Below are 8761 nucleotides of genomic sequence, written 5' to 3' on the forward strand. Positions count from 1 at the left end.
AACAGGGAAGCCTGGTGTGCTGCAGTCCATGGGGTGGCAAGAGTCAGACATGACTTAGTGACTGAACAACAAAATTAGTCAATCTATTGGACTTTAGGGGAAAGGAATGAAAATCTATAGTGGTCAATTATAGAATTATTTTTTCAAGCTTTTTTTTTCCCCTAAGAGTATGAACAGTAATGTTGTAGTATTTGTACACTGTGAATTTCCACGTGAGTTAATTAAATATTAGAAATAGAGTCGTAGGCTCAGGAAGAATCTTATTTTCAGAGCAACAGGCTTGGCCTCAGCCCCTCTCCACAGCTCCACGAAGAAGCAGCACAGAGAACTGCCTGCCCTCATACTCAGTTCTTCAGTGTGAAGATCAGACCACCGCACTGTCCTGGCCACAGTCATGGCCAGAGAGCAATGGGACATTCAGGCAATAGATCCAAGAGCCTCCTCCCTCTCCATCTTTGTAGCAGCAGCCCAGAGCTCTCAAGGAAGACTTATTTTCATTGCCTTAAGTCTTCCCTGGTGGCTCAGATGGTAAAGAGTCTGCTTGCAATGTGGGAGACTTGGGTTCGATTCCTGGGTTGGGAAGATTCCCTAGAGAAGGAAATGGCAACAACTCCTGTATTCTTGCCTGGAAAATCCCATGGACAGAGGACCTGGCGGGCTACAGTCCTTGGGGTCACACAGTCGGACATGACTGAGCAACTAACACCATGTACCACTATGTACTATGTAAGTCTCAAGATTTTTGTCATTTTGGGGGAGCTACAGAATGGATGAGGACGGTCAAGACCAGGGCTGGGAAGGACTGGGGCTGAGTACTGAATTGACTGGTTTCCAGGACGGAGGAGTCCAAGAATGAGCATGTATCCAGAGATAGCTTGTCTTTCCTACGGCCTCTAGGTCAACAGAGGGCAGAAGGGGAAGCAGGCATCATGGACTCTTAGCAGCTTTTCAGACCCTTGCTCTGGGATCCAGGCCTAGAGGAATATTTACTAGCTGTGTGCAGGGACTGGGGAGGAAGTGAAGGGTTCAGCAGGTCTGAGCCTCTGTTTCCTCATATGGATCATGATCTTTTTTTTTTCCCCAGATCTTTTATAGTTCCAGCAAATAAACTATAAACAAGCAAAACAACCAAAGCCTTCTTACAGTTCAAGGAAGGATTTGTTATTTATTTTTACCCAAAACAATAAACTCCTTACCATTTTGCACTCCTCTGAAGCCTGAAAATAGTGCTTTTTATTTTGGGAGATGAACAAATAGTTCAGTTTGACTGGAGTGTGGGTAAGGAGCAAGAGGGCTCCTTAACAGGACATGTGACCAGAAGGAAAGGCTGAGGTGGGACCTTGAGGGCCGAACTGCTGGTAGCCTCGGGCATGGAGAGACACTGCCCTGGGTGTCAGGCTTCGATCCACCCCGCTCTGGACCTCTCCCAGCCCTTTCTGTCAGAAGGGGGCTGGGAGTCTGTGGGGCTAAAGGATGTGCCCATCCCCTTGGCCCCCTTCCTGAGAATCCCGCAGTCAAATATTCCCACGGGCTGTGTGCGCTTTTCCCTGGATGCATTGGAGCATACATCTTGTGTACCTCTGTGGCCTAGGGCGGCCAAGAGTGGCTGTTTGCAGGGGCAGTGAAACAGACATGAAGGCTGGAGTGTCCACAGGCCTAAGTGTGGTCTTGGCAATCTTGTCAAAAAATGATTGTTTCTCAGCTCTCTAAGCTGCACCAGTAAGCAATATATCTGTCTTTATGCTAACCCTAAACATTTTTTTTATTATTGTAGTTTTGTAGTAAGTTTTGAAATCAGGAAATGTTTGACCTCCAACTTTTTTCTCCTTTTTAAACATTGTTTTGGCTCTTTAGGGGTCCCTTTAAATTCTCCATTTTGAACATTCAGGAATAGCTGAAGCAAAGCCAATGAATCCCTGAAGTAGTAATTAGTAAAAGTTTATTGTGCACATATTGAAAAGATACTACAGACTGGGAGGATTCAAATCAAAACCTGGAATGAGGCGCAAAAGTATATTGTTATAAAGTAGCTTCTATAGGGAGAAAGTAGTAACTGCTCATTCTTCACAGTGATTGGTTCATTTTTCACAGTGATTGGATAAAATATTAGAATTTTCAGTAATTGACTCGTACCAGTCTTGGGAAATAGTTCAAGTTTTACTTATGATTTCCAGAGGCATAAGCAAGAAATGGCCCTAGCAGTGTTAGTCTTGCCAGTAAATGAAATTAAGCTTTATATAACTAAACTGGTTTTGTTTTTCAAGGCTGGTCTCCATTTATTTTTTATTTTAATTGTTGTTTAGTCACTAAATCGTGTCTAGCTCTTGGCAATCCCATGGACTGCAGCACACCAGGCTTCCCTGTCCTTCACCATCTCCCAAAGTTTGCTCAAACTCATGTCCATTGAGTTGGTGATGCCATCCAACCATCTCAGCCTCTGTTGTCCCCTTCTCCTCCTGCCCTCAATCTTTCCCAGCATCAGGGCCTTTTCCAGTGAGTCTGCTCTTCACATCAGGTGGCCAAAGTATTGGAGCTTCAACTTAAGCATCAGTCTTCCAATTTATATTCAGGGTTGAGTTCCTTTAGGATTGACTGATTTGATTTCCTTGTTGTCCAAAGGACTCTCAAGAGTCTTCTTCTGCACACAGTCAAAAGCTTCAATTCTTCCATGCTTAGCCTTTTATATGGTCCTTTTCGTCATTCTTTCAGCAGGCTGAGAGTATCACCAACTGATATAGCATTACTCTCACTTACCTACTGTTGGCGGATAGTCGGGCCAAAGAATAGCATATTCGCTGTGTCCATTAGTTGAATCATAAGGCCAAAGGGCCATGTGGTCATCATCTTCATTATTTATGAGGTTATTGTTGATTTCACCCGGTTGTCTGATTGTGATGGATACCACTTTGCATGAGAGCGGCTCTGACAGGCTTTAAAAATCCTCAAGAGAATGCAATGTCCTCAGGAAGTTAATATGATAACCACAAGGAAACTAATAGCCAAGGATTGGAAAGTTTCCTGAAGCAGAGATTCCCCAGGAGACAAGATTTAAGCAATTAAATAATTCAAATGGGTTATAATCAGATGCAAGTTTTACCTCTAAGTCTATTTACAATTTTTTGGATAACATGTAATTGGGTTTACATTTTTAAACTTATTTGCATGGACTCAGCATGAGGTAATAGCAAACACATATCCTCATATTCTCATGGTTGCAAGATGAACATGAGGATGTTGTAATTCAAGAGATGGTATTGAAGGTGAGTTTCCACTAAGATTAAGCTTCTATAGGGTGTAAGCTGGGCTTCCCCACTGGCCCAGCAGTAAAGAATCCACGTACAATGAGGGAGACTTGCAGGAGATGTGGGTTCAATCCCTGGGTCGGAAAAATCCCCTGGAGAAGGAGCTATTGCAGCCTACTCCAATAGTCTTGCCTGGAGAATCCCATGGACAGTGGAGCCTGGTGGGCTACAGTCCATGAGGCCACAAAGAGTTGGACACGACTGAAGGGACTGAGCATACAGCACAGAGTGTGAGCAACCAGGTAATTTAATGAGAGTAGTTTCCATGGAAACAAAAGAAAAATAAAGGTTAATATAAAATTGTAAATTCCATTTCTGAGCAAATTATAAATTCAGTTTCTGAGTTTGGAGAGCAGCCAGTTGGGAAAATTTCCAGATGTTGAGTTTGCCCTTCTTCAGGTGGAAGGCGGGCAAGCAGCAGCAATAGGTTTCCCTGGTTTGCAGTGTGAATATCTTGGGTGATTTTTCTAAGTGATCACATAGCAACAGGAACAAAATGGACCACACATGAGCTGTTGTGATGATTCCTCTGAAGTTTATTTTAACTTGTCCAGCTTTGGCTTGCATGACTTTGGGAAAAATGACAGTTTTTGTTTACAAGTCAAAATGGGAAAAAATCAGAAATGTTTATTTGGGAAGTTCTAGCCAAATATTGGAGAAGGAAATGGCAGCCCACTCCAGTACTATTGCCTGGAGAATCCCAGGGATGGGGGAGCCTGGTTGGTTTCCATCTATGGGATCGCACAGAGTCGGACACGACTGAAGCGCTTAGCAGCAGCAGCAGCAGCCAAATATTGGAGGAAACTAGAAGAATTCAGTTTTCATTCTGGTGAATAGGTAGAAAACAAAACCTTAAAGATGACAGCACTAGAATCTGATATCCAAAAAGGTATATTAATAAAATACAATTTTTTCTCTCTATAATCTTTCGCTCTTTTTTAAATACAGCTGATTACAGTAAGATGAATTTGTTTGCAAATTAAGCTTAGTTTCAATTAACTTGACCTGATTATATAAGTGCAGCACGAATAGTGATTGACTATATTATTTTAAATCTCTGCTATAACTTTAGTCAGGAATTGCAGCTTGAACTTTCGAAAGACTCTCAAAATAAATAAATAAAAGCAAAGATGGGGGAAAAAAAAAAAAACCTCTTAAAGCTAAGAAGTCAAGGTAAGAACTTGTCCAATTGTGCCCTGGCTCAATGATAAAGAATTTGCTTGCCTATTCAGGAGACTTGTGTTCGATCCCCGATCCACGAAGATCTCCTGGAGAAGGACATGGCAACCCACTCCAGTATTCTTGCCTGGGAAGTCCCATGGATAGAGCAGCCTGGCAGGCTACAGTCCTGCTGCTGCTGCTAAGTCGCCTCAGTTGTGTCTGACTCTGTGCGACCCCATAGACGGCAGCCCACCAGGCTCCCCCGTCCCTGGGATTCTCCAGGCAAGAACACTGGAGTGGGTTGCCATTTCCTTCTCCAATGCATGAAAGTGAAAAGTGAAAGTGCAGTCGCTCAGTCGTGTCCGGCTCTTAGCGACCCCATGGACTGCCGCCCACCAGGCTCCTCCATCCATGGGATTTTCCAGGCCAGAGTACTGGAGTGGGGTGCCACTGCCTTCTCCAGGGGTTGCAAAAGGGCTGGACATGACCAACAGTAAGATTAGATTTCTATTGAGCATAGACAAATACAAACATTGTCATGAAAAATAAAAATCTTTAATAAAAAATTCAAAATTCTGGAAGGATCAGGTAAGGAGAAAAATGCAAGTGTGCTAACTTTTGTTGCAAAGATACCCTTTACCAAATTGTCATAAGTTATTGATAGATTACTTTAAAGAGAGGAGAAAAGGGAGTACTCTGAGTCCCAGAAGTAAAACATAAAAGAAGCAGCAGTGTTTTATATGAAGTCATAAAAATTATAGTCATCCTCATCAGTTCATTTAGTAGCCTGTAATTAATTCTGGCTTGGAGAATCCCAGGGATAGGGGAGCCTGGTGGGCTGCTGTCTCTGGGGTCGCACAGAGTCGGACACGACTGAAGCGACTTAGCAGCAGCAGCAGCAGCAATTAATTATTATTTATCTTGATCTGTTATTAGCAGTTTTATAAATTCATCAGTTTTCCATCAGAGTTTTAGAAATTCTTACTTTGTTTATTATTATGATCTTCAAGTTATCAGAAAACCTCATTCTAAAGTACTTATCAGGGTCTTCTCTGTGAATTTCTTCAAGGATATTTTGCAATATCTTTGAAGCAATTTTGCAAGAACACTTTTGCAAAAGCATCAGGGTAAAGCAATAACCATCGAGAAATGACAAAAGACTAAAAAACAGCCATGATTATAGATCGAGTGAAAGGGCACAAACAGACACACACAAAAAATGGCAATTGACAAATAAATTTAGTTATTTCTGTGACATACATTTAAACATTATGACTGATAACATTATGTCGACCAAAAAAAGATGTACAACTTGAGAGTTGTGAGTTAAGTTTTATTTGGGGCAAAATGAGGACTGCAGCCCAGGAGGCAGCATCTCAGAAAGCTGCTCCAAAGCTGCAGTGGGGGAAGGTCAATATATAAGGTTTTGGTGAAGTGCATTCAATACGATGAAGCACTCATTTTACAAAAGGGTTTTTGTTAGTCATGAGGATCTGGTGTCACCATGAAGGGATTTAGTGCTTCTCTAGCTATGAGGAGATACAAGGATTGAGACCATAAAATCTGTTCCTAAAAACATCCAACTATCTAAAGTCCTGTCCCACCAGATTCCCTGGAGCACAGAGTGCCTCACTCCACCCTGAACTCCCTCCGTGGGTGTTGCAGGTCAACAGCTATGGCAGCATGAGGTTCAATCTCCACAGCAGATGGCAAATGCCTCTGTTGTTCGGTCATTGGCAATTGGTAAGTGCCAATTTGTAGTTGACAATTATATCAGAATTTTAGGAATTTTATATTTTTTAATTTCTAGAACATGTTGTTTAGTTGCTCAGTCATGTCCAACATTTTGTGACCCCACGGACTGCAGCATGCCAGGCTTCCCTCAGTTCAGTTCAGTTCAGTCACTCAGTCGTGTCCGACTCTTTGCGACCCCATGGATTGTAGCAGGCCAGGCCTCCCTGTCCATCACCAACTCCCAGAGTTTATGCAAACTCATGTCCATTGAGTTGGTGATGCCATCCAACTATCTCATTCTCTGTAGTCCCCTTCTCCTCCGGCCTTCAATCTTTCTCAGCATCAGGGTCTTTTCAAATGAGTCAGTTCTTCACATCAGGTGGCCAAAGTACTGGAGTTTCAGCTTCAACATTAGTCCTTCCAATGACTATTCAGGACTGAATTCCTTTAGAATGGAAAGGTTGAATCTCCTAGAAGTCCAAGGGACTCTCAAGAGTCTTCTCTAACACCACAGTTCAAACCCATCAATTCTTTGGCGCTCAGCTTTCTTTATAGTCCAACTCTCACATCTATACATGACTACTGGGAAAACCATAGCCTTGACTAGACAGACCTTTGTTGGCAAAGTAATGTCTTTGCTTTTAAATATGCTATCTAGGTTGGTCATAGCTTTTCTTTCAAGGAGTAAAGGTCTTTTAATTTCATGGCTGCAGTCACCATCTGCAGTGATTTTGGAGCCCCAAAAAATAAAATCTGCCACTGTTTCCACATCTATTTCCCATGAAGTGATGGACCAGATGCCATGATCTTAGTTTTCTGAATGTTGAGCTTTAAGCCAACTTTTTCACTCTCCACTTTCATTTTCATCAAGAAGCTCTTTAGTTCTTCTTCACTTTTTGCCATAGGGGTGGTGTCATCTGCATAGCTGAGGTTATTGATATTTCTCCCGGCAATCTTGATTCCAGCTTGTGCTTCTTCCAGCCCAGCGTTTCTCATGGTGTATTCTGCATATAAGTTAAATAAGCAGGATGACAATATACAGGCTTGACATACTCCTTTTTCTATTTGGATCCAGTCTGTTGTTCCATGACCTGCATATAGATTTCTCAAAAGGCAGGTCAGGTGGTCTGGTATTCCCATCTCTTTCAGAATTTTCCACAGTTTGTTGTGATCCCCACAGTAAAGGCTTTGGCATATCAATAAAGCAGAAATAGGTGTTTTTCTGGAATTCTCTTGCTTTTTCAATGATCCAGCAGATGTTGGCAATTTGATCTCTGATTTCTCTGCCTTTTCTAAACCCAGCTTGAACATCAGGAAGTTCATGGTTCACGTATTGCTGAAGCCTGGCTTGGAGAATTTTGAGTAGTACTTTGCCAGCATGTAAGATGAGTGCAATTGTGCGGTAGTTTGAGCATTCTTTGGCATTGCCTTTCTTTGGGATTGGAATGAAAACTGACCTTTTCCAGTCCTGTGGCCACTGCTGAGTTTTCCAAATTTGCTGGCATATTGAGTGCAGCACTTTCACAGCATCATCTTTCAGGATTTGAAAGAGCTCAACTGGAATTCCATCACCTCCACTAGCTTTGTTCATAGTGATGCTTCCTGAGGCCCAGTTGACTTCACATTCCAGGATGTCTGGCTCTAGGTGACTGATCACGCCATCATTTATCTGGGTCATGAAGATCTTTTTTGTATAGTTCTGTGTATTCTTGCCACCTCTTCTTAATATCTTCTGCTTCTGTTAGGTCCATACCATCTGTCCTTTATTGAGCCCATCTTTGCATGAAATGTTCCCTTGGTATCTCCAATTTTCTTGAAGAGATCTCTAGTCTTTCCCATTCTGTTGTTTTCCTCTATTTCTTTGCACTGATCACTGAGGAAGGCTTTCTTATCTCTCCTTGCTATTCTTTGGAACTCTGCATTCAAATGGGTATATGTTTCCTTTTCTCCTTTGCTTTTTGCTTCTCTTCTTTTCTCAGCTAGTTGTAAGGCTTCCTCAGACAACTATTTTGCTTTTTTGCATTTCTTTTTCTTGGGGATGATCTTGATCCCTGTCTCCTGTACAACATCATGAACCTCGATCCATTGCTCATCAGGCTTCCCTGTCCTTCACTATCTCCTGGAATTTGCTCAAACTCATGTCCATTGCATCTATGATGCCATCCAGCCATCTCATCCTCTGTTGCCCCCTTCTCCTAGAACACATAGCATGTAACTATACAAATACAACATAAAGCTTAATATAACATATTAAAGAAACCTAATCAGTTTAACTTATCTCCTTTAAAAGACAAGATAAATCTTTTGTGATGTTCTAGGGGCCTTCTACAAAATCTCAACTTGCTTCCAGATCCAAAAGACTCCAGTTTACAGTTTGCTTTTGGGAAGTTTGTCAAAACAATTTTACTCAGGTTAAGTTCATCTTGCAAAATAAATTAGCTTAATTAAAATTATTTTAGTTTAGCTTTAGTTGTGCAATCAGGTTTTGTTTGCTGTTGGAATTTTCAGGGAATTTTTTTCACAGCCTGAATTTTAGGATGGATTTTTTCTGTTTCTCTAAAAAG

Source organism: Bos indicus x Bos taurus, chromosome 12 (genome assembly GCF_003369695.1).
Source record: "Bos indicus x Bos taurus breed Angus x Brahman F1 hybrid chromosome 12, Bos_hybrid_MaternalHap_v2.0, whole genome shotgun sequence".
NCBI classification, from domain to species: Eukaryota; Metazoa; Chordata; class Mammalia; order Artiodactyla; family Bovidae; genus Bos; species Bos indicus x Bos taurus.